Source organism: Bidens hawaiensis, unplaced genomic scaffold (genome assembly GCF_021521415.1).
Source record: "Bidens hawaiensis isolate Kalapana, Puna unplaced genomic scaffold, B.hawaiensis_p1.1 tig00004478_1, whole genome shotgun sequence".
In the NCBI taxonomy this organism is placed as follows: Eukaryota; Viridiplantae; Streptophyta; class Magnoliopsida; order Asterales; family Asteraceae; genus Bidens; species Bidens hawaiensis.
The window spans coordinates 131,929-151,841 of record NW_027491271.1 but is presented as its reverse complement, the minus strand read 5'-3'; the positions used below and the strand labels follow the sequence as shown (position 1 = coordinate 151,841).

General features: G+C 36.7%; 2 pseudogenes; both read left to right on the top strand.

Moving 5' to 3' along the window:
• The first annotated feature begins 3,050 nt into the window (after positions 1-3,050).
• Positions 3,051-4,399, top strand: LOC143626689 (akuammiline synthase 1-like; annotated as a pseudogene).
• Positions 4,400-18,321: 13,922 nt separating this feature from the next.
• LOC143626688 (akuammiline synthase 1-like) lies at positions 18,322-19,670 on the top strand (annotated as a pseudogene).
• The last annotated feature ends 243 nt before the right edge of the window (positions 19,671-19,913 follow it).

The window sequence follows — 19,913 nt, the reverse complement described above, 5'->3', positions numbered from 1 at the left end:
TACCTTGTTGATCATTGACTAAAGTAATTCGACCAAATATTATCTTATTAATCCTTGACCGAAGTTATTTTACCAAAGATTACCTTGATAAGATTTGACCGAAGTAAGACTATCTTGGTTAAGTGCTTTTTCCCTCATGATCAAACCTTTGTGTTCACCAATATTAAGCTTATACACTTTCCATTATCGAGTTAGCACCTTACCTCACATAACAGATTTGGATACTTGATCCTTAGCTGATTTTTGTCCAAAACACTAAGTTTGCCAAGGCATCTGCCCCAGCATTCTCTTCCCTTGGTACCTGTACAATGCTAAACAATTCGAAGGATTTTGCTAATTCCTTCACAACATCTAGATATTTGATTAGTTTTTCTCCTTTAACGGCGTATGAGCCATTAAAGTGGTTAGCAATCAACAATGAATCTATATATACTTGAAGATACCTGATCCTCATGTACTTAGCTAATTGCAAACCTGCAATCAGAGCTTCATACTTGCCTCATTGTTCGTTGCTTGAAATTCATAGGCTATAAACTGAGGTAATATGTCCCCCTGTGGCGATTTTAGTAGGATACCTAATCTCGTTCCTCTTACGTTGGAAGCTCCAATAGTGAAGAGTATCCAAGGATCCTTGGTCTCTTCTAGTTGTTGAACCTCCAAATCAGCTTCTTTCTGCATGTCGTTACTGAAATCAGCCACAAAGTCTGCGAGTGCTTGTGACTTGATGGCTGTTCTGGGCTCGTACTGAATATCATACGCACTCAGCTTCACAGCTCACTTGGGCATTCTACCTGATAATTCTGGCTTTCTAAGAACATTCTTAACATGATAATTAGTTCTCAATATAATAGTATGAGTCTCAAAATAATATCTTAATTTAGTAGAAGCCATAATAAGTGCAAGAATTAATTTTTCTAAATGAGAATTACCTGGCTTCTGCATCTAAAAGACTCTTACTTACATAATAGATGGGATGTTGTTCACCTTCATGATCCTTCACAAGGACAGCACTTACAGCATTTCTTGATACAGCTAGGTACAGGTATAAGGATTCTCTATCCACAGGCTTCACCAATGGCGCCATGGTGGGCGCCAAATTGTTTTGGATAAAAATCGGCTAAGGATAATGTATCCAAATTCGTTTAGTGAGGATTAGTGCTATGGTGATGAAAGCAAGTATGTATCGATTGCAAACACAAACACACGGATTTGTTACGGGGAAAAGCCCTTGATCTGGTTCGGATCGCCGGCACAAAAAACCCCGGATGATGACAAATCGTATATCACCACTTTATTAATCAAAAAAGGGTGTTACAATTGTTGGAGATATTGATCAGTATTACAAAGATAGCTAAGTGAACGAGCTGCGATAGAGAGAATGCTCAGGTGTGTGTGAATACAATGTGTTTTCTAACTGATCATAATCTCAATTATAAATAAAAGATAATAACTCAATGGAGTTTTTAATAATAAAGACTATTAACTAATAATCCCTAAAAATCCGCCATTGTCTTCAATATAATCCTAACAGCCACTTTGACCACGTGCTCCATCACTCAGACTGCGAAATAGGGGGTAGACCAGGTCTCTTAGCCATTACATCTGTCATATATAATGTTATACACAGGAAACAATCGTTAGTAAATAATAAGTACTGAGGATCCTTGATCCTAATGGGATCTGACTAAGGATAACTGATCCAAGAACATATGTCAGGATAACGTATCCACAGTGTCAAATTTCTGTGCACTAACAGGCGTATTAGCGTGTATTATTATTAAACAAATATTGTGTATATCATTATAATAGTGTAGGAGATCTAGTTTTCCTTATTTAAGGAATAGGTTGTTGTGTCCATTCTATATATTAGTATCTCCTAATTGATTTTATTAAGCAAAATACAAACGATTGTTTTGATTTTCAATAAGATGAAATATAAGGACAAGAACTGGTGTAATGTCCATCTTTTCAGCGTAACAGACAGTGGGATGGGCATTTATTGGTTGTCAGGCGACCACGAGCGGAGGTAGAGCCTCTGGCCAGCCGCGATTGGAGGTGTCAGAGGCTGATTATGATCAGAATTTGTTGGTTTGGGCAGAGAATGTAGCTTGTGGACGGAATGGTGTTTAGAGTTTGTAAAAATAGTTCATGACTTTCTGTGTGCAAGAAGATCACGGAATGGTGGTGAGTGTTTGATGGTTCTTTGAGCATTGGAAAAAGTATCAAAACTAGAACCATGGCCACAAAGAAACCAGAGGCGTTTGTCTTCATCGAGAACCAGTTGGCCACGTAATCACAAAGGGATTTAAACTTGTGACCGAAATCAGAGACCGTGGAGTTTCCTTTTTTTAATTGCCAGAGAGAATCATGGAGGGTATGCATGCGTTCAAAAGAGTGGTGACTGTAGGCATGCTTGAGAGCTTGTCATAGTTGATACTTGATAGGCTGACTTACATACAATGGCCTCGGCCATGGCTTCTTTTTCTTTCCAGGGGTTGCGAATAGTTTTGTTATTTGAGATGATGGATTCCAGTGGATCGATGTACGTGTGGAAGAACCGGATGAACATGGTTCTTCCACATGAGATAATTAGTATAGGAGAGGCGGATGGTAATGAGGTGCACAAAGGTTGGAAGAGCCGGCCATGGTGATTAAGGTTTGGAAAAAGAAGATATCGATAAGGATGGGTCGTTGGGATGTCTCATGTCTGGCTCTATAACCTCGAAAGAGAGCTGAAAGTGAATGAATATTATTTACACATGTGAGCCTATTAATTTGAATTTTAAACAACTTTAGACTAGTCCAGTAACTTGCATAGAAAAGAGAATGAATATTATTCAAACATGAAGAGAATTTCTCTTCATCTAATTTACATATAACCGTATTTGACTAAGTCTGTACATTTGAATTTTAAACAACTTAGACTAGTCTATTAATAATATTATCAACTTTTTGGGTGCGGTCCATATATTTATGTGTGTGTATATATATGTGTGCATATCATTTGCAGCTTCAAAATTAAAAACATCAAATCATTCCATAAATTAATGATGGTGATCGGGAAGATCCTACGATTCGGAAGAAGGCAACTCCACACCATCATTTCTCGAGAAATAATCAAGCCCTCATCTCCAACACCATCTCATCTCCGGACTTACAATCTTTCCCAGCTTGATCAAAGCATCCCACACATCTATATGCCACTAATTCTTTTCTACCCAAACAATGAAAGTTGCGGTTTAACCGCAGATGAAAAAGCCCAGGAGATAAAGAAATCATTGTCACATAGCCTAACACGATACTATCCATTTGCGGGCAAGTTAAACACTCCGATGGCACCTTATATTGACTGTAACGATAAGGGAGTTGTGTTTGTTGAAGCCAAACACGATTGCCATATGGACAAGGGGCAACAAATGAGCGAAGAAGATAACTCTATTGGCCAACTTTTTCCTGATGGCATGCTGTGGAAACATTCTCCTCAAAGCACCAGTCTTGTAGGGGTTCAAATTAAGCACTTTGCATGTGGTGGAACAGGATTGGCACTGTCTGTGTCACACAAAATTGGTGATGGTTGCACTCTTGGCTCATTTGCTAATCATTGGGCTTCAGTTACACGTTATGGTTCCACTGATCACAAAGAAGTATTGGCACTTAACCCTCATTTTATTCAATCCCCATCTAGTACCGATTCTCTTCCACCAGAAACTGCGGTTTTGAATCCACGTATTGCCAGTCTTGTCACCAGAAAATTTGTGTTCCCCAACTCAAAGTTAAGTGACCTGAAGAACAAGGTCCTCGTGATGGCCGAAGCTGGATCTATAAACAATCCTACACGGTTCCAAGCATTGACTTCTCTAATTTACAAAACCGTAGTTGCAGCAACCAATTCTAGGTCATCTTATTTTAAGCAGTCTTTTTTGAGTATTCCAGTGGATTTGCGTAATAAACTTGTTCCAAAGCTTCCCCAAACAACCATAGGAAATTTGATTATATCGATGTCATTCATGACCCGGCGTAAAAGTGAAACTTCATTAACTACGATGGTTTCAGCATTACAATAAAAGCAAAGATGGAACTTGAACAAGCCCCTATCCTGCAACAGGCTTCTCAAAACTATAATTTGTTTCTATCAAGTTTAGGGAAGGAAGATTTAGAAGCATTTCTGAATAGAAACTTTTGGTGTTCGAGCATATGTGGATTCCCTCATTACAAAATCAATTTCGGATGGGGATCGCCCACAATAGCAAATATCACGTTTGGATCCTCGGACTGGACTGGTGCAGTGCTAATGGATACTCCAAATGGAGATGGTATCGTAGCACGGGTGACTTTAGAACCATAAGATATGGAAATATTTCAGAAAGACAGGGAATTGCTTTCGTTTTGCCAAATTTAACCGAATTTCTTTATGCATCGATAGAAAACATATGCATTAGATCTATCGACGACATTTTGTTTGATTCTGGTGGTAAAGTCAGCGGAGTTATGTTATAGTTTATGAAATGTGTCAAGTGAAAAGGCTATCTTAGATATGATCATTAATTCTCATTATTTCTCTTAATACGATATCATTGATAGTTTCGAATGAGGCTTTCCCTATCCAAGATTGGCATTCCGTTTGTGTGTATGCTCATGTTAACATAATTATTTTTAAAATAGGATTCATTTCAAGTTGAGGAACATGTTTTGTTTGTTAAACGTATTTTCAGTACATGATAATCGAAAGTTTTTGAGTTTAAGAACTATGTTGCATGTGTAAACTCAACCACTGAGGTTCCTGAATTTGGATGTTTCAGATTATCGATACGTGTGTTACATCAATAAAAATCCAAAAAACAATAGAAATATTGGTCCCAAATAATACCTACACCAGTGGTTATGGTGATCAGTCGATATCGGTTCGTCACGTGCCATTATTGTATCAAGTTTCCGTATAGTTAAATTTACGATACAACTTTGTTTCTAAAAAAGATTTATATTGGAACGTAAACAAAAACCTCGTAGATTATATTATATTGCATTATATATAAATTATCTATAAGATAAATGCAATGGGTTGGTGCCGCAAGATCGTCATTGGTTCATATGGCAGCACCAGCTCATGCCACGCCATCCAGTTTTTTTTCTTGTTTTGTAAAAATAAATTGTCATAATTCTGGCACCATAATAAACGTAATTTAAACCGATCCAATTCGCATCGACTCGCCATCGTAGTGCCCAAGTTTTACAGACCAAATAACGTCATTTTAAATATGTTATATATTGTATTAGAAGTTACACAAGTATTTCCAGTGCTTCCTATCATAATTTTTTGGTTTAGTACTAGTACCGTAAAGAAACTCACTGATACTAACCGAATTCGTGTTGGTTTAATTATCAGATGTATTTGTTATTTAGTATGTTAATTTTTTTATGGGCTATACAAGGGCCGCAATTGTCTTTTGTTTTAATTAACAAAAAAAAATTTCAATTCAATGTCCGTATTAAACCAAATGCATGTTATTGCACTGCCAAAATATAACGGGTAGTGTTATTATTTAATTTTGGGTTATCTTTTATATTATTTTAGTGTCACAATATTCTTCTATCTTTAAATAAAAAAAATTACAGAAAAGTTGACAAACGACATTGTAGAAGTGCCTTGAAGCACTAATGGTTGATTATATAATTGTAATCGATTCATGTTCTTTAAAATGATTAATGTAAACCAAAGTTTGGTTTGGTGGACTGAAAAAAATGTGACACCTCGATCTTTCACTTCATCTTTAGAGATGATAATGGAACGGGTTTAAATATTTCGAAGCCCATACATGAATAGTAATGCCCATCTCAAATATGTCAGTATATGTAGGGTAGTTACACATCAGCTATTGGGAAAATCCGGGGGTTTCTTGTGTATAACTTTCTATCCTACCTAACAAATAAAAAAAGATTATACTTGTCATTCTAGGCCACCAAAATTTGTGCTAGCGAGGATGGTGCTGGCAATGGTTGATGGAAATATTTATGTGGCTTTTGACCCTTTAACATTTATATGGACTAAATATGTGTAGCCTCATAACTATGGTATCTAACTTTATGAGAGTTAATACCATAAGGGGTCAATATGTAAATATGATGGTTAAAAGATTATGAAGTCGTTGCCCTAATATAACTGTCATTAACGATCATCTTCTTCTATATATGATCACAAACAAAATACTCAAACACCATAATTGCATCCATCATAATTAAAGGCAATTAGACTCTTAATCAAGATCACCATCATGGCATCATCTTCATCAAACACTTAAAGGAATGAATCTTCTCCATCAAGTAAGTTTTACAACCCATTATTTATGGTAGATTAATTTGGGAATTGTATAATTGATACCAATTGATTCAATAGGTGATATCAGAGCCATGTTAATTGATAAATTTCATCATGTTCGATTGATTTTATGATTAGCAATTTTGTAGTACACACTTTCTGATATACAAAATTGGCCGTTCATATAATCGAATTAATAGTATGGTGCTAATGAAATAGAGTTGAAAATTCCGATGTTCATATATGAATTATTATTGTATTATGTTTGCAATATGGATAACTGCACAAAATTTCATGCGCCCCAAGTTAACAATCTTGACTTTTAAATTGTGGTTTATCCACAAAATTAAGTTTTCACTTCAATAAGTATCCAAGTTGTTTCCACCAATTTTTTTTTCTTTTTTATCTGAATGAGAAATTATAATAAATTGCATCAGATATCATTAATTTGTATGCAAACAATTTGAAGTAATATCTATTATTTGGATGAATGCATAATTTACATTGGATGAATATATATGAATTATGATATCTATTATTATGATAACCAATAATTGATGTAATTTGATTTCCAAACATTTTCATTCAGAACATATATATAGTCAACAACTGTATTTGGTCATTTGGATAAACTTATGCTTAAAAAATAAATTTTGATGAATAACAAGATCATGTGGATGATTTTTAAGTTCAATCTTATTATGATTCATCTGAATTTACATGTTACTGTATATATTGTTTACATCTTAGATGCTTTGTGCTTTAATGATTTGAGTAATCAAACCAACGGGAGATCACTCAAACCAATATAAGTACTAATATCAAGCCACTAAATATACATCATCTAAATTGTTATTCCATGAACCCAATGTGAATTGGTTTAATAATTTAGATAGTGAAAATAAACATATTTGTTTCATTATACCCAACGGTGTTTTAAAATAAATATGTTTAAGAAATCATTTGATATAACATTTTATGTTCAATTGTTAACTGAACCAACGAGATGCTAATAGTTTAACATAATGTGTAATTTTACCTATTATTTGGTGTTAGTAATAGGTCATTATTTTATACCTGATATGTTTTATTTTGTATCCTAATTATGTTGTGTATAGTCATAACTAAGCATAATATGTATACTTTACATGCAACAGCATCTACCTTATGATCAGGTTCCGGTTATTTGCACGGAATAGAACCTTTGAACGGAAATAACTTTGGTACTTGGATAGAACAAGTTAAGTTGGCCTTGGGATTTATGGACCTTGATTATTCTTTAAGACATGATGCTCCCCCTCCTCTTGCCGATAATCTAACGGTAGAACAAATGAAAATTCATGATTGGTGGGAGCGTTTTAACAGAATGTCTCTTATGGTAATCAAGAATTCAATCTCTCCTATCATTAGAGGAGCCATCCCTGATTCGGAAAATGCTAAGGCTTACTTAGACTTGGTTGAGGATCAATTCAAAGGTACCTCAAAAACTAATGCTGGTATCTTAATCCTTAGAATGTTAACTACCAAGTACAACGGGACAAGTGGGGTGCGTGAGCATATCATGATGATGAATGACATGGCTAACCAACTGAAAACTCTAGACATGGAAATCAGTGAAGGTTTCTTAGTTCACTTTATTATGACATCTCTTCCTTCTTAGTTTGATCTTTAAGATCAACTATAATACTCAAAAGGAGAAATGGAAGATGAGTGATTCAGGAAGAATAACGCTTAAAGCTAGAAAAGCATGATATTTCTCACCTAGCCACTTTTGACTCCAAGAAGAAAAAGAGCACATTCAAAGGTAAGGGTGAAATGGGAAATAAGTCAAAAACCCAAAAAGTTCTCTACACCTGGAGCAAGTACTAGCATAGCTAAAGGCACTCCTAAATGTCGTTTCTGTCACAAGAAAGGGCATTATCAAATGGATTGTCCAAAGTTTCTGGAATGGCTAGCGAAAAAAGTTATTGCCCTAAATCTTATGATTCATGAATCATTTAATGTTAATGTTCCTTGTAATACATGGTGGTTTGACTCTGGTTCCACTGTACACATTTCTAATTCTTTACAGGGATTCTGTACAATAAGGAAGATGGAAAGAAACCAGCGGACGGTTAAAGTGGGAAATGGCTTGGTTTCCGAAGTGGAAGGCGTGGGGACTCTTTCTTTAGTTCAAGATGGAGGCTTCATTTTAAATTTACCTTAAACTTTATATGTACCAACTATTACTAGAAACTAATTTCTGTTCCTAAACTAGATCGTGACGGATATGTATTTACATTGGGAAATGGTAAATGTATTATAATTTTCAATTCCCGCAATGTTGGTTATGGTCTATTGGAATATGGTAATCTTTACAAATTACGTCTAGATCATAATTTTTCGGAATCCCAATTGTCTTATAATGTAGAAGAAAACTTTGTATGTAAAAAGAGGAAAAGAATTACAGAGACTTCATCTAAATTGTGGCACCAAATATTAGGCCATAATTCACGAGAAATAATGAAGCGACTCGTGAAAAATAAAGTACCACCAAAACTAGACTTTTCCGATTTTGAAGAAAAATGTGTTAAGTGTATTAAAGAAAAATGACCAAGAAAATTAAGAAAGGTTCCACTAGAAGCACAGGATTACTTGATTATATCCATACCGACATATGTGGTCCTTTTCTTACGGGTATTGGAGGGCATAAGTCGTTTATTACCTTTATTGATGACTATTCGCGTTACATGTACTTGTATTTAATCCATGAAAAATCTGAAAGTTTAGAAACTTTTAAAACCTTTAAGGCTAAAGTTGAGAATCAACTAGACCGGAAAATAAAGGTTGTAAGATCAGACAGGGGTGGAGAATACTACGGCCGACACACCGATGTTGGACAAAGCCCGGGGCCTTTTCATGAATTTTATAAGAATCATGGTATAATAAATCACTATACCATGCCCGGGACTGCTCAATAAAATGGTGTAGCTGAAAGGCGTAATCATATTCTTATGGATATGATACGTGGTATGTTGGCTAATTGTGATCTCCCTTTATTTCTTTGGGCTGAAGCATTAAAAACAGCCGTCCACATACTTAATCAAGTTCCTTCTAAGTCTGTCCCTAAGACTCCATTTGAACTATGGATGGGAAGGAAACCTAATTTAAATTATTTTAAAGTGTGGGGGTGTCCGGCTGAAGCTAAATTGTATAATCCACATTCCAATAAATTAGATATGTAAACTGTTAGTTGCTCTTTTATTGGATATCCCGAACGTTCAAAAGGATATCGATTTTATTGTCCTTCTCATTTTACCAGAATTGTCAAAACTAGACATGCTGAATTTCTTGAGTTTACAAACTTGAGTGGGAGTGACGGTGGTAGGCAAATAAATCTTTAAGTAGAAACTGAAGAGGCACCATCCAATGACATACCGATGCCCGTTAGTCAGCTACTTGAACCACCTAATGATTCGTTGGTTTCTCATAATAATAGTGTTACTAACACCGAGGAACCATCTACATCAAATCCATTAACATCTCAAGAGTTAAATGAACAAGAGACTCAAGAACCGCCATTAAGAAGGTCTTCCCGGCCTAGGCGGCCCATAGTTTATGATGATTTTGTGACTTACCTTCATGAGACTGACTTTGATTTGGGTAAAATAAATGATCCAACTACATTCAAAGAAGCCATGAATTGCGACCAATCAGCTCAATGGTTGAGTGCCATGGAAGATGAGTTGAACTCAATGAAAATAAATAATGTTTGGACACTTACTGAATTACCAAAATGTGCTAAGCCTGTAGGTTGTAAGTGGGTATATAAAACTAAATTAGACCCCTAATGGAAACATTGAACGTTATAAAGCACGTTTGCAAAAGGATATACCCAAAGAGAGGGAATTGACTATCAGGAGACCTTTTCTCCCGTGTCAAGAAAGGATTCCCTAAGATTAGTTATGGCCTTGGTAGCACATATTGACTTAGAGTTACATCAAATGGATGTTAAAACTGCATTCTTAAACGGATATTTGCATGAAGATGTGTTCATGAAACAACCTGAAGGTTTTGAGCCTAAAGGTAAAGAACATTTGGTATGCAAATTAAATAAGTCAATTTACGGGTTAAAATAACCATCTAGACAATGGTACATCAAATTTGATGAAGTAATAAAAAGACATTATTATATTAAAAACCAAGTAGATCAGTGCGTTTATATTAAGATGAGTGGGAGTAAATTCATCATACTTGTGTTATATGTTGATGACATCTTACTAGCAAGTAATAATTTAGACATGTTGCATGATTCCAAAGATTATTATCTGCTAATTTTGACATGAAAGATCTCGGTGAAGCCTCTTATGTGATTGGCATAGAAATCCATCGAAATCGCTGCAATGGGACATTAGGACTTTCTCAAAAGGCATATATTGAGCGGATACTTAAAAGATTTAATATGGAACATTGCACTCCCACTGTAGTACCTGTAGTTAAGGGTGATAGTTTTGGGTCTTATCAATGCCCTAAATCAGAGGCAGAACTCAAACAAATGAGACTCCTACCATATGCTTCTATTGTAGGAAGCTTAATGTAGGGGTGTTCATGGGTCGGTTTGGGGCAGGTTTTGGTAAAACCCATAACCATAACCAACATGGCGGTTAATAGAAAACCATGACCATAACCGATCCGTTATGGCGGTTTCGGTTAATCGGTTTTGATGGTTATAACGAGTCGGTTATGGGTCGGTTAACCGTGACCAAAACAAATATAATTAGGCCTAAACCTTTCGTACCAAATATTACCAAAAAAAAACAAAAAAAGACATGACCCGATCCAAAAAAATACATAATCCATAATATTAATACCAAATATTCAAACGAAACGCCATGACATAACTCAACAATAAAATTCAAGTTAATTCGATAAGAAACAATGAACCAAAACACAAAAAGATAGAATCCGACAATATGTTCGTATCATAAGTATAATAAACGGGGCGGTTCGGTTATGGCGGTTTTGATATTATCAATAACCAAAACCGACTCGTATCTGGCGGTTGTCAATAATCATTAAACCGACCCACCGGTTATAGCGGTTATCGGTTAAAATTGGTTCGGTTATGGTTCGGTTTATGGTTAACAACGGTTAATTTGCTCACCCCTAGCTTAATGTATGCTCAAGTATGTACTCGTCCCGATATCGCATACATAACTGGAATGCTTGGCAGGTATCATACAAATCCTGGCCTAGATCACTGGAAAGCTACTAAAAAGGTATTGCGATATTTACAAGGGACAAAAGAGTATAAGTTGACTTATAGAAGGTCAGATGATCTTGAACTCATAGGCTATACCGATTCTGATTTTGCGAAGTGTAAGGATGACAAAAAGTCTACTTCGGGATACATTTTTATGCTATCAGGTGGGCCCATTTCATGGAAGATTCATAAGCAGCAATTAACTACTACATCAACAATGATGGCAGAATATGTTGTGTGTTATAATGCCACGTGCCAAGCATTGATTCTGAGAAATCTGATTAAGGGACTCAAAATTGTTACTTCCATACAGAGGCCTATAAGGATGTTTTGTGATAATAGTGCATCTGTGAGTTTTTCAAACAGTAATAGCTCAAGTGATGCTGGACTATATCTTGACACAAAGTATTTGTTTGTACGAGAGCGAGTGAAAGATCAAAGTGTTATTGTTGAATATATTAGCACACATGACATGTTAGCGGTCCAACCGTGGGCCACGGTCTGGAGTCGTAACTGCCGATTTTTCTTCTTATTTTATGGGTCTTTGGGCTGTCTTTTCATTATCTTTTTCATTCACAACAACCCTAAGACGATTTTGGAGATCTAGATCAACACTTTGGTGGTTATAATCATTTGTTTTGAGTTTATGATTCATTGGATTATTTTAATTGAGGTGATGATTAATCAAACAATGTGTGGCTAATCATTTTTATGTTCTCTCCCGAATTGTAAGGTTTTTCAATTGGATTACTTGTTTTTCGCTTATGTTATTTGTGGGATAATCTTTGATCTTATGAATATATTGCTATGGTGATTGTGAGTTTGTATTGTAATTGTAGTATGATTTGAACTCGTGTTCTTGACTATCCGTTCTTGGTGCCATAGGCAATCGAGATTTAGTAGAAGAGAATTAGGGTTAATAATACTAAACTGATTTTTGAGTGACAACCTTGCGTTTTTGTAATCCAAGTACTTAGTCCTCTTTTATCACAATCAATTGCATTTTCACAAAACTATATTCGAGTAGTTCATTCCACCAATAATCGTTAACTTGATCAACATTGGAAACCTGAAATCGGGAGAGAGCATTGTTTCTCTTATTGTTTATAAACTCGTTTAATTGTTTTAGTTATTTTTGTTAATCAAATCAATCAACCAAATCATTGAATTTATTTTCTGCACTTAGTTTAATATAGTTAAATTTTATAGCTACTTAGTAACGCATTTTCAACATACTCCCTGTGTTCGATACCCCGCTTATCACTATCTAATAGTTGTAATCGGTTTATTTTTGAGTGAGTCTTTGACCTCACGTCAGCGAGTCCCCAGTTAACAACCGTATCTTTGGGCCAGTCCCCAGTTTGGGCTTGTCCCCAGTTTGTTGGGCTTGTCCCCAGTTTATTGGGCTTGTCCGCAGTTTATTTTATGGGCTTGTCCCCAGTTTGTTGGGCTTGTCCCCAGTTGCACGGGCTTGTCCCCAGAATATTTATTGGGCTTGTCCCCAGTTTAATGGGTTTGATCCCAGTTAATAATATGAATTATTTGCAGCGGAATTCCTAAGTTCTTTCTGAAGATCGAGAAGCTAAGGATCCCGGATCCTAAAGCTATTCCTTTAAGGATCATTAAGAGTTCGATACTTCTGGTAACTTAGGTCTATTTTGACCTTCTAGTATGATCTTTGCTAATTAATTTATGTATGATATTTGTTGCAATAAATTTGGGTATTTCAGTTTGAAAGGCTATTTGCTTAAAGTTATTTGATTACTAAAATCTTTAGCTATTTTCAGGATCCTTTATCCTAAAATTTGCCCTTTGAGGGAATTTTCTTATATAAATTTTATCAACTAAGTAAGATAATTTTTCTTAATATTTATTAAGGATATCTTATCCTGAGTTATTTTCTTAAGGATCTTTTATCCTAAAAATCTTTTACTCAGAGTTATTTGTCAAACTATCAACAATGTTAAAGTTATATCTAACAAATTTTTGAAAATAAATAACAAGTAAATAGTCAAAAGATTTATACATTAATTAAAATAAGCCCCAAGGACTTATCCAAAATTCTCAACCTGGACTTCACCATACGAAAGATGGACCATCCATCCGGGTTAAGTAGGAGTTACTAACGGTTCATAAGTGCAGGAAATTTAAAAACAGGGGCAAAAAAGGCTTCATCCCCACAAACAGATGATCCCACCACCTTTGTCACCCCCGCAGATTGCCTTAAGGATCCAGGATCCTACCCTTCGTGACCCACATTGAAGGAAGATCAGTTCCCCCTGGTATTGAGTCGCGTTTTACAAAGAAAAACTGATTCCTCCACACGGAATCATTTAGCGTGGCTTTTGAGATCGGATGGGGCTGTCGGGGCTTGGATTTGAAGATGAAACTAGCAGGACCGTGGGTAGTGAGGGTATACAAATATGACAACTCGGGAAGGCCGAAATCGATTTTTTCTCCTTCGATGATTTTCTCGATAGTGCTGAGAACCCTCCAAATCATCGGCATGGCCTGTATGTAAGAGATGCCGGTGGAATCGAAAAAACTTTGGGTAAAAGATGGAAAAGAGTACTTGTAGCCGATCAAAAAGGGAGTCGCCGGAAAACAGATCCAAACCTTGGAGTACACATCACACCTGACACTGGATTCATAGGGTCAGAATAGGGTTCTCGGAGGAAATAGCGAGTGAAAACTATCGACCTCGGGATCCGTAAACTTGCAAATCTCGGTCGACGGATTGGCAATGAGGCACTGAGGTTCCATTTTCGACAACTCTCAATCATCGGAAATTCGTTCGGAAGGGTTAGAAAGAGCCGGAGAAGAAGAAGACGAAGCAGCAGACATAATGTAAGAAAATAAGAGAGAAAGGTAGAAAGGATACCTGATGCGATGGAAGAAAGCGTGTATATAATCAAAGATATAGGGCGGCATATATAGACGGTTATAACTAACCTCGGGGGTTAAATGGTAAATACTCTGACAAAACCGTCCCATCTATCAGTTTCGCAGCAATTTTGAATTTCAAAATGACAGCTGTATTCCACTGTCACCTGCCATTTTGGGGGCAATTGTTAGGCCATGAATTTTATACTGAGGATCCTTTATCCTTGACTGTCTTATGGATAGTTTATCCTTGAAATATGTATCGGGATATAAAGGATCGACTATCCTCGGTATTACTTGTTTACTAATGATTGCATTTAGTATGGTGATGTGTTAGACAGGTGTAGCAACTTTAAGACGTACTTGTACCAATTATCCTCACAGTTAATTCTCTAGCTGGAGCATGGATCCAGGATCCTAGTTCAATGTAGCTGTTAGTGGACGAAGTCATATGAAGATGAACGTGCAAATATCAACAACGGCTACAAGACTCGTTCTCCCGCTTATCTCGCTAATGGATGGCTATTGGCACGTGGTCAACGGTCGTGGAGCGGCTAGGTGGAAGACTTCCAGATAATTAGGGAATATTGTTAGTGATATTTTTTATTTAAATGAGCTATGATCGAGTAGGTAAACACATGTACTATCACACACACTAACAGCAGAAACAAGCATTCTCTCTACACGCTAGCTTACTTTGTAATTTCGATCAGATACTTCACAACACTTGTAACCACCTTTTATTATCAATATAATCGACGGTGATAGTTTTCACCGTCTGGGGGTTTTTTGTGCCGGAGACCACGATAATCACATACTCATCGACCAAAGGTTACCTTGTTGATCATTGACTAAAGTAATTCGACCAAATATTATCTTATTAATCCTTGACCGAAGTTATTTTACCAAAGATTACCTTGATAAGATTTGACCGAAGTAAGACTATCTTGGTTAAGTGCTTTTTCCCTCATGATCAAACCTTTGTGTTCACCAATATTAAGCTTATACACTTTCCATTATCGAGTTAGCACCTTACCTCACATAACAGATTTGGATACTTGATCCTTAGCTGATTTTTGTCCAAAACACTAAGTTTGCCAAGGCATCTGCCCCAGCATTCTCTTCCCTTGGTACCTGTACAATGCTAAACAATTCGAAGGATTTTGCTAATTCCTTCACAACATCTAGATATTTGATTAGTTTTTCTCCTTTAACGGCGTATGAGCCATTAAAGTGGTTAGCAATCAACAATGAATCTATATATACTTGAAGATACCTGATCCTCATGTACTTAGCTAATTGCAAACCTGCAATCAGAGCTTCATACTTGCCTCATTGTTCGTTGCTTGAAATTCATAGGCTATAAACTGAGGTAATATGTCCCCCTGTGGCGATTTTAGTAGGATACCTAATCTCGTTCCTCTTACGTTGGAAGCTCCAATAGTGAAGAGTATCCAAGGATCCTTGGTCTCTTCTAGTTGTTGAACCTCCAAATCAGCTTCTTTCTGCATGTCGTTACTGAAATCAGCCACAAAGTCTGCGAGTGCTTGTGACTTGATGGCTGTTCTGGGCTCGTACTGAATATCATACGCACTCAGCTTCACAGCTCACTTGGGCATTCTACCTGATAATTCTGGCTTTCTAAGAACATTCTTAACATGATAATTAGTTCTCAATATAATAGTATGAGTCTCAAAATAATGTCTTAATTTAGTAGAAGCCATAATAAGTGCAAGAATTAATTTTTCTAAATGAGAATTACCTGGCTTCTGCATCTAAAAGACTCTTACTTACATAATAGATGGGATGTTGTTCACCTTCATGATCCTTCACAAGGACAGCACTTACAGCATTTCTTGATACAGCTAGGTACAGGTATAAGGATTCTCTATCCACAGGCTTCACCAATGGCGCCATGGTGGGCGCCAAATTGTTTTGGATAAAAATCGGCTAAGGATAATGTATCCAAATTCGTTTAGTGAGGATTAGTGCTATGGTGATGAAAGCAAGTATGTATCGATTGCAAACACAAACACACGGATTTGTTACGGGGAAAAGCCCTTGATCTGGTTCGGATCGCCGGCACAAAAAACCCCGGATGATGACAAATCGTATATCACCACTTTATTAATCAAAAAAGGGTGTTACAATTGTTGGAGATATTGATCAGTATTACAAAGATAGCTAAGTGAACGAGCTGCGATAGAGAGAATGCTCAGGTGTGTGTGAATACAATGTGTTTTCTAACTGATCATAATCTCAATTATAAATAAAAGATAATAACTCAATGGAGTTTTTAATAATAAAGACTATTAACTAATAATCCCTAAAAATCCGCCATTGTCTTCAATATAATCCTAACAGCCACTTTGACCACGTGCTCCATCACTCAGACTGCGAAATAGGGGGTAGACCAGGTCTCTTAGCCATTACATCTGTCATATATAATGTTATACACAGGAAACAATCGTTAGTAAATAATAAGTACTGAGGATCCTTGATCCTAATGGGATCTGACTAAGGATAACTGATCCAAGAACATATGTCAGGATAACGTATCCACAGTGTCAAATTTCTGTGCACTAACAGGCGTATTAGCGTGTATTATTATTAAACAAATATTGTGTATATCATTATAATAGTGTAGGAGATCTAGTTTTCCTTATTTAAGGAATAGGTTGTTGTGTCCATTCTATATATTAGTATCTCCTAATTGATTTTATTAAGCAAAATACAAACGATTGTTTTGATTTTCAATAAGATGAAATATAAGGACAAGAACTGGTGTAATGTCCATCTTTTCAGCGTAACAGACAGTGGGATGGGCATTTATTGGTTGTCAGGCGACCACGAGCGGAGGTAGAGCCTCTGGCCAGCCGCGATTGGAGGTGTCAGAGGCTGATTATGATCAGAATTTGTTGGTTTGGGCAGAGAATGTAGCTTGTGGACGGAATGGTGTTTAGAGTTTGTAAAAATAGTTCATGACTTTCTGTGTGCAAGAAGATCACGGAATGGTGGTGAGTGTTTGATGGTTCTTTGAGCATTGGAAAAAGTATCAAAACTAGAACCATGGCCACAAAGAAACCAGAGGCGTTTGTCTTCATCGAGAACCAGTTGGCCACGTAATCACAAAGGGATTTAAACTTGTGACCGAAATCAGAGACCGTGGAGTTTCCTTTTTTTAATTGCCAGAGAGAATCATGGAGGGTATGCATGCGTTCAAAAGAGTGGTGACTGTAGGCATGCTTGAGAGCTTGTCATAGTTGATACTTGATAGGCTGACTTACATACAATGGCCTCGGCCATGGCTTCTTTTTCTTTCCAGGGGTTGCGAATAGTTTTGTTATTTGAGATGATGGATTCCAGTGGATCGATGTACGTGTGGAAGAACCGGATGAACATGGTTCTTCCACATGAGATAATTAGTATAGGAGAGGCGGATGGTAATGAGGTGCACAAAGGTTGGAAGAGCCGGCCATGGTGATTAAGGTTTGGAAAAAGAAGATATCGATAAGGATGGGTCGTTGGGATGTCTCATGTCTGGCTCTATAACCTCGAAAGAGAGCTGAAAGTGAATGAATATTATTTACACATGTGAGCCTATTAATTTGAATTTTAAACAACTTTAGACTAGTCCAGTAACTTGCATAGAAAAGAGAATGAATATTATTCAAACATGAAGAGAATTTCTCTTCATCTAATTTACATATAACCGTATTTGACTAAGTCTGTACATTTGAATTTTAAACAACTTAGACTAGTCTATTAATAATATTATCAACTTTTTGGGTGCGGTCCATATATTTATGTGTGTGTATATATATGTGTGCATATCATTTGCAGCTTCAAAATTAAAAACATCAAATCATTCCATAAATTAATGATGGTGATCGGGAAGATCCTACGATTCGGAAGAAGGCAACTCCACACCATCATTTCTCGAGAAATAATCAAGCCCTCATCTCCAACACCATCTCATCTCCGGACTTACAATCTTTCCCAGCTTGATCAAAGCATCCCACACATCTATATGCCACTAATTCTTTTCTACCCAAACAATGAAAGTTGCGGTTTAACCGCAGATGAAAAAGCCCAGGAGATAAAGAAATCATTGTCACATAGCCTAACACGATACTATCCATTTGCGGGCAAGTTAAACACTCCGATGGCACCTTATATTGACTGTAACGATAAGGGAGTTGTGTTTGTTGAAGCCAAACACGATTGCCATATGGACAAGGGGCAACAAATGAGCGAAGAAGATAACTCTATTGGCCAACTTTTTCCTGATGGCATGCTGTGGAAACATTCTCCTCAAAGCACCAGTCTTGTAGGGGTTCAAATTAAGCACTTTGCATGTGGTGGAACAGGATTGGCACTGTCTGTGTCACACAAAATTGGTGATGGTTGCACTCTTGGCTCATTTGCTAATCATTGGGCTTCAGTTACACGTTATGGTTCCACTGATCACAAAGAAGTATTGGCACTTAACCCTCATTTTATTCAATCCCCATCTAGTACCGATTCTCTTCCACCAGAAACTGCGGTTTTGAATCCACGTATTGCCAGTCTTGTCACCAGAAAATTTGTGTTCCCCAACTCAAAGTTAAGTGACCTGAAGAACAAGGTCCTCGTGATGGCCGAAGCTGGATCTATAAACAATCCTACACGGTTCCAAGCATTGACTTCTCTAATTTACAAAACCGTAGTTGCAGCAACCAATTCTAGGTCATCTTATTTTAAGCAGTCTTTTTTGAGTATTCCAGTGGATTTGCGTAATAAACTTGTTCCAAAGCTTCCCCAAACAACCATAGGAAATTTGATTATATCGATGTCATTCATGACCCGGCGTAAAAGTGAAACTTCATTAACTACGATGGTTTCAGCATTACAATAAAAGCAAAGATGGAACTTGAACAAGCCCCTATCCTGCAACAGGCTTCTCAAAACTATAATTTGTTTCTATCAAGTTTAGGGAAGGAAGATTTAGAAGCATTTCTGAATAGAAACTTTTGGTGTTCGAGCATATGTGGATTCCCTCATTACAAAATCAATTTCGGATGGGGAACGCCCACAATAGCAAATATCACGTTTGGATCCTCGGACTGGACTGGTGCAGTGCTAATGGATACTCCAAATGGAGATGGTATCGTAGCACGGGTGACTTTAGAACCACAAGATATGGAAATATTTCAGAAAGACAGGGAATTGCTTTCGTTTTGCCAAATTTAACCGAATTTCTTTATGCATCGATAGAAAACATATGCATTAGATCTATCGACGACATTTTGTTTGATTCTGGTGGTAAAGTCAGCGGAGTTATGTTATAGTTTATGAAATGTGTCAAGTGAAAAGGCTATCTTAGATATGATCATTAATTCTCATTATTTCTCTTAATACGATATCATTGATAGTTTCGAATGAGGCTTTCCCTATCCAAGATTGGCATTCCGTTTGTGTGTATGCTCATGTTAA